Source organism: Trichechus manatus, unplaced genomic scaffold (assembly GCF_000243295.1).
Source record: "Trichechus manatus latirostris isolate Lorelei unplaced genomic scaffold, TriManLat1.0 scaffold00062, whole genome shotgun sequence".
NCBI lineage: Eukaryota > Metazoa > Chordata > Mammalia > Sirenia > Trichechidae > Trichechus > Trichechus manatus.
Genome location: NW_004443998.1, coordinates 6,746,108 through 6,753,859, shown reverse-complemented (window position 1 = coordinate 6,753,859; position 7,752 = coordinate 6,746,108).

The following is a 7,752-nucleotide window of genomic DNA, read 5'->3' as shown; positions in this document are numbered from 1 at the left end:
TCTTTGTTTAGAGAGCAGTTTTTCATAAGCTGTTTCTCCACAGACCCTCTGGTTACTTACAGGCCTCCATGGAGAGACAATCATCTGTTGTGGCTCTTCCTGACAAGCGCTTCCATTTGTGCTCTCCCAGTTGATTTCAGGGAAGGAGACTCGGATTATAGCTCAGTGTTTTCTTTTCAATCTCCATTCCTTACAGTACCACCATATGCAGCCCAATAATAAAAAAGGGATAAATTGTTAGCTGTAGAATGCGAATTGTAGAAGAGCTAGAAAGCATCTAAGCAAAAAAAATTAATCACCTAAATTCTACCATTATTATGTTCGTGACTATTCTCTCAGATAGTTTTCTATGTGATAGTATACAAAAGTCTTCACAAATATATCATATTGGTAGTCGCCGTCGTGTTAGCTCTGACCCCATGTCTATCAGAGTAAAACATTGTCTGATCCTGTGTCATCTCCATGATCACTGACATGTTTGAATCCATCATTGTGGCTATTGTGTCAATCCATGTCAGTGAGGTTTCCCTCATTTTCATTGGCCCTCTATTTTACCAAACGTGATGTCCTTTTCTAGCTATTAGTCTTTTGCCATATGGATTGTAACAGAATATTGTCAGATATATTATGATATGTTATGTTTCATATTATATTATATTACATTATATTATGAGGAGCCCTGGTGGCACAATGGTTAAATGCTCAGCTGCTAACAGGTTGGTGATTCGAACCCACCAGCGGCCCCACAGGAGAACAGACCTGACAATCTGCTCCCCTAAAGATCACAGCCTAGGAAACCCTATGGGCAGTTCTATTCTGTCATATAGAATCGCTGTGAGTAGGCATCCACTCAACAGCACGCAATAAAAACAAATATTGTATTATTACACCTGTTACTATATTAAGTAGAATTTATGATGATGATTATTATTGTTATTTTAAAGGTAGAAAATAACACAAAGATGCTGGATATTTTAAAACAGTTGCTTTTCACAAGCCCAAGTCTCAACGAGTCCCATTATGTTGACTGAGAGGGTGCAGAATAATAAATTCAAGTCCTGGGTTGGGTTTGGAGACTTCCCTCCTTTGCCTTGCTTTTCGATAAGAATTGCCAGGGGCAAGCCTCTTGCCTCCCAGTGTTCTGTGACTCAGTGTAGCCAAAATACTACCGTTTTGACTCTGGACTGGAATTTCCTAAAACCAGTTTCAGAGTTATATTTTCCAAATACATTCAAAATTTGGGTTGACCGAAAAGTAGCGACATTCATTTCTTCAATAAATGTATGGAGCCCGTTTTGTACGTACTGCATCTTGTTAGTTCTGGGGTAGACATTTAACTGTCAGAATTCCAACGATTAGCAGGTGGTAGCTCGCCTTGAATAACAGCTGCCCTGGTAACTTTAAGATCAATGACCAAAATGTGCCATCTACGTCTTTTCTACTGTGTCTGGAATTAAAAATGGAGATTCGCTTGCTCTCTGATAATTTTGTATCTGTTTAGAGGCTTTCTGTTAAGAAAACTGCAGATGCTTTATAGATATTAACATATTTCTCTTGAAATGACTACTTATTTTCTGTCATAAATGAACAGTGCTTTCATTTTATCTGTGAATTCTTGGTTACCTTTCTTGGTTTGTTTGTGTGTATGGTTTTCTCTCTTTAAGAGTAAATTATTTGAGGAAAGGGACTATATCTTGCTTATTTTTGAATCACTGCATCTAACATGGGGCTGACACCTCATAAGCACTTGATAATTGTTTCTGCAGTGGATTAAAAAAAAAAGAGATCTTATAAAACATTTAATATAGTACTTTTAAGGCTGAAACACTAGAAATGTTTTTGCAGGGTGGTTCTATGTGAATGATATCATTAAATGCGTATTAGTTGAAGTCCTGTGAACTAATCCGGACCTTCTTGAATTCCCACCCCAATATCTTTTCTTCCAGACATAATTTAAGTCAGTCATAAAAATTCCTATTCATAAAACTAAGTACCTCTAGTGTTACATCCTGTCTGCCTCACTCACTAGCTTTCCAAGGACAATCTGAAGGAGTCGGTGTGTCGTAATCAGGAAACCTTCACTGGCTTGCCTCCAAGCTCTAGTCATCTTTTATGAGCCTTAACAGTGTTCAGTCACATCGACTTAAGCTCGACCACATGAATGAAAACTCCACAATACCTTAAGCCAGCGTAGGCACGTGCACAATTTACAAAGAAGCTGTTTTTAAAAATTCATTTTCACACCACCGTCTGCAATTTGGAGAGAATTTTCCCCAAGTCCCCAACGTAGCCCACCAAATCCTTTTTTTAAACTCTAATATAGCTGATTCGTAACTCTAGCAGTTAAAGTCCTGGATCCTGGGTCCTGGACCTCTGGTACAGGAGACAGAGGTGTAGTACCAGGGTTATCAGAAACGGCATGTATATATTCCAGAGTACCTGTGCCTGGATAGAGGGGGAGTCCCTGCATGATGCAAACTGCTACTGCCCTTGGCTGCTAACCGAAAGATGGGAGGTTAGAGTTCACCCAGAGACACCTCAGAAGAAAGGTCTGGTGATCTGCTTCTGAAAAACCAGCCATTGAAAAAGCCCGGTGGAGCCCAGTTCTACTCTGACACACGTGGGGTTGCCGGGAGTCGGGACTGACTGGAAGGCAGTAAGCTTGTTTCCAGTTTATATGGTGCATGTAAGACGCAGACATTTACGTGGCTTCAGGTCCCACATACCTTCACTGACCTGCTGGCAAGAGGAAGGAAGAGTGTTTGCTTTTTTATTGCTAAACTCATGGCTTTCTTTGAACAGCCCTGCAAACTTTTTTTGTAAAGGGGCCAGATAGTAAATATTTCAGGCATTGCGGGCCACACAGTCTTTGTCACGAGTATTCACCTCTGCCATTACAGCATGAAAGCAATCATAGGTGATACATAAACAGATGAGCATGGCCGTGTTACAATAAAATGTTATTCAAAGCCAAAAAACCCCAACTTTTGCCGTCGAGTCGATTCTGACTCATAGAGACCCTATACAACAGAGTAGAACTGCCCCATAGGGTTTCCAAGTATCCGCTGGTGGATTCGAACTGCCAACCTTTTGATTAGCAGCTGAGCTCTTAACCACTGTGCCACCAGGACTCTAAAAACTTTATTAATGGACACTAAAATTTGAAATTTATATCATTTTCACTTGTCAAAAAATGTTCTTCTTCTGATTTGATTTCAACCATTTAAAGATGTAAAAATGGTCTTAACTCATCCACTGTAAAAAAAAAGAAAAAAGTGGTCAGCTGGAGTTGGCACACAGGCCATAATTTGCCATCTCCCGCTCTGAAATAACCCACGTTTAACTTCAAATTTGCGAATATCTCTTTCAGCCTCCGCTTTGTTTCCCTCGTGTGCCCCAGGTACTCCAGCTCGGTCTCCTTTGGAGTATGTCTTACAAGACGACAGTAGCCCACAGTATCCCATGCCCTGACCTTTCCAACCTTGCCTGTACTCCTTCCCACGTGCTGAGTGTGACGTTCCAGCTAGTTCTTAAAAAAGGCAAATATGGTTCAGTAAGAAGTGCTGCTGCCAGAATTACCTTTTGAAAATACACGTGTCCACCTGTCCTGCCCAGTTCCAACATTTGCCTGCCTTTCTTCTGTCTAATCTCTTAAGAATAGCTCATTAGGCCCCCTGCAGTCTGGCTATCATCTGCTTGGCAGATCCTCGTTCCTTATCAGCTCAGTGATTCCGCCTCACTCCACACCCGATGGCTAGACCAGGTGTTTCCTCCTTGCCAAACCCATTGCCGTTGAGTTGACTCCAACTCCTGGTGACCCTATAGGACAGAGGAGAACTGCCCCATAGGGTTTCCAAGGAGAGGCTGGTGGATTTGAACTGCTGACCTTTTGGTTAGCAGCTGAACTCTTAACCTCCATGCCACCAGGGCTCCAGTGCCCAGCACAGGGTTGGCAATATACTATATTCCTATTAAAGGCATTGATAAATGTTACCCTTCTAAAGGTGTTTTCCCTTTTAGAAGAATGTATTTGTTGACTCAAGTGAACTTCTAATCAGTAGAGTTTCAGGCTATAGTGAAACGAAGTAAAGGAATTCAAGGAAGGCAAAAAGAAAAGATTCTATTTTGGAGCAAAAGGGCCCATCACCAGGGCTGGGCAGCTGCCCCCATGCCCCACCCCACCTGTCCTCAGGGCCAGCTTCCCTAAGGGGTTCCCATTTTTCACAGTTCTTGCTTCTTTCTGGCCCCACAGGCTCACTATCTCATCCTAAGTTCCCATGGTCACCCTATACAAGGCTTCAGCTCTGAGGAGGAAAGTACGGGGGAAGAGAAGCACCCTCAGAACTAGAAGTCAGTTGTAAATTGCTCTTTGAAAATTGTTGTCTAAGAGACAGTCCCCGGTCCTCCCTTGTTTCTTTATCTGCTATCATCTAGGAGGAGTGTTTTGGTGGGATGACACAGTCTCTTGGAATGTGTTACTTAGAACTTAAGGATTTCATAAAATGCACAGGAGTTAGAGAAGGAAAGACACAGATTTTAGGCCACAAGAAAGGCCCGCGATTCAATGATGTCCTGTCAGGAGATCAAATTTTTAAAATTCTCTGATTTCTCCTTGGAAGCCTCTCAATCCATTAGACCCAACTGATTTTCAAAGAAGACTTAAAACTACAAACAGCAAGAGGAAATCTCATTAGGTATTTTAAAAGGAGTATTCACTTGTAATTAATAGTTCATTAATGTGTATGTTTTTTTTTTTTTTCCTGGTTAGAAGAGTAGTTTCACTTTGATTACTATTTTGACTTATTTTTTTTAATCTATCATAACTCATCCCTGTAATCCCTCCTTTAAATGTACCCTCAGCTTGCTTATTACTCTCTCCCTCTGTCTCAATCCTCGCAGATAACAAAGCACGTGTGCACTTTTTATGTGCCAACCACTGTTGTAAGCGCTTCACACCTATTAGTCCAACAATAGCCTATGAGGATGTGGTAGAATACACGATGCTGATGCAGTCAGGCCAGGAGAGGGGTGGCGGAAGCATGCAAAAGATCCCACCCAAACATCCTCGGTTTCTCACTAAATAGGAAACAAGGCTGTAATCGTTTTACAGATGAGGAACCCCAAGCACAGAAAAGATAAGCAGCTTGTTCAAGACCATGCCACTAAGTGGCAGAAAAACCAAACACCAGCTGCTATCAGGTCAACTTCGACTCACAGAGACTCCATGTGTGTCGGCATAGAACTAGGCTCTATAGGGTTTTCTTTCTTTAAATAATATTTGATTGTGTTTCCAGGGAAGGTTTACACAGCAGTTTAGGTACACATTCAACAATTTCTACACAAGTTGTTCAGTAACATTGGTTACATTCATTCATCACAATGTTTGAACATTCTCATTATTTCTGTTCTGTTGCCATTAATCGAGCTTTCCTGCCTCCTTACGTTCTTATCTTTGTATTAAAGTAATTGTTGACCATTTGGTCTCACAGAGGTGATTTTTCAAAGGAGCACAGTACTTAGGGGTGAAATTCATTATTGTCAGTTCCCAGGTGACCTCAGGAGTTAGTTTCAGTCCAAGATCTGAAGAGTATCTCAGGACAATAGTCTCGGGGATACTCCAGTCTAAACCAGTCCAGTGGGCCTGTTTGTTTGTTGTTTTAAGAAATTTGAGGTTCTGTTCCACATTGTCTCCCATTCTATCAGGGTCCATCTATTGTGGCCTTGATTAGAATGGTTGGTAGAGGTAGCCGGTCACCATTTAGTTCTTCTGGTTCCATAGGGTTTACAACGACTAATTTTTCAGAAGTAGATTGCCAGACCATTCTTCTGAGGTGCCTCTGGGTGGGCTTGAACCTCCAACATTTCGGTCAGCAGCAGGGTGCATTAACTGTTTGTGCCAGCAAGAGACGCCTCATACTCTGCTCTATTTGTATATTGACACTTGCATTGTGCTGGGTTCTCAATACGTGTTGGCTGAATGTTAATGGGGGAAGAAGATCAAGAGCTTTAAGATGCTGGGGAAAAAATAAATACTAAATGTAGGTGGTCACCAGTGAACTCAAAATGAATCACTCATTGACTACCAGTATAGGGAAGTTCTTATTTGAGGAAACGTTTGGATTCAATAGCACAGGGGCAAAGATTCTGTTTACTAACAGGCCAGTTGAATTCATATTTCTTGGGCCCCTTCAGTTATCAGCATAGATTCATTTATTCGGCAGGCTAGTCAGATGTCTCAAGGCTGGGAAGCTTAGATACGGCAAATAGGGAAAGAGAGGACGCCCAGGACAGTAATAGATTTGCAAGAGAAATAGCAGAAAAGAGTAACATTTGTGGAAGAAAAATTGCTGATAAAATTTCCCCGCTTGATAAGCTTGCCTAACTAGAAGGTAAAGCATTGTAAACCCCAAGATCTTTGGAACATGGAAACAAAATCTTTCCTTTATTCTCTTTTTGATGTAATAAACGCTATTGAGTTAATACATTAAAAAAAATACTTCTTGTGATACGAGGTGCGTTTGAAAACTTTTGGGGAGAAAAAAAATCCTGAAACAAATTTTGATTCATACCTGAGATTCTGCCTTGGTTCTCCTTTGAGGTGACTTCACAAAAGCAAAAGCAAAACGCACTTTGTGTCATGTTGGCTTAGAAACTGTGTTAACACATACTATTCTAAAAAAATACAGGTCTGAATGAAATTAGAACTGTAACAGGATCTTGGGCATTATCAGGAACATTTGAATAGCTTTTCTTCAGCAGACCTGCCACATAGTTTAAATAAATTCCTGCAGAAGGTGTTGCAGGATCTTCTGGTTATGTGTTCTGAAATCCAGCAAAGTATTCCATGCTGATGCTTTAAAACAAAACAAAACAAACAGAAGCAGACATGCCAGATTCCAGCACTGGCGGCCATAGCCCACTTTTGAATTCCTGGCAACTGAACATTGTATGATAAGAATCTTCACCCCAAGTTACAAATTCAAAGGTTTTCTTCAACGAGGGTGGAAAACAGGCACAAGGGTTTATCTTCTACCAGATGGTGTAGCGCTATCTTCAGGGCTGGTGGAGTCAATGGAGATTAGAAGAAAGGCAGGTATTTAGATAAAGAAGAGCTTATCAAAACATGAGTCTTGCCATTGGACATTCAATCTAGCTTTAAAAAAATCCAAAAAGAACCTGTTAAATCCCCAGCATTACTGCGTGGTTTGTTTAGAGTGGTGTATACGATAATGACGTACTGCAATGTTCTGTGCGTCGAAATCATGAGGAAAACTGAAATTAATTCATGAAGATGATGAAATTTCTTTTGATTACTGCCTCCTCCCCCCCCCCCACTTAAAATAAATCCTTATTCCTGGTCTTTATGTCTTTAGATGGCAGTTAGAATGTAACTCTGTTACATGCTAAAAGTGACAGACGCATTTTCAGTCACAATTTTTTGTGGCTGTCTAAGGAGTGGAGGCGGCACAGTGGTTAAGAGCTCAGCTGCTAACCAAAAGGTCGGCAGTTCAAATCCACCAGTTGCTCCTTGGAAAGCCTATCAGGCAGTTCTACTCTGTCCTATAAGGTTGCTATGAGTTGGAATTGACTCAATGGGAGTGGGTTTTAAGGAGTAATCATAAAAACAATAGACCCTGTATTTAAAAATACAAATGATTGAATATATTTTCTGGCTTTTTTTTTTTTTCTGTAATAATGTACCTATATCATTTTTACATGATAATCAATAAAATTGTGTTGATTTTAATTAAT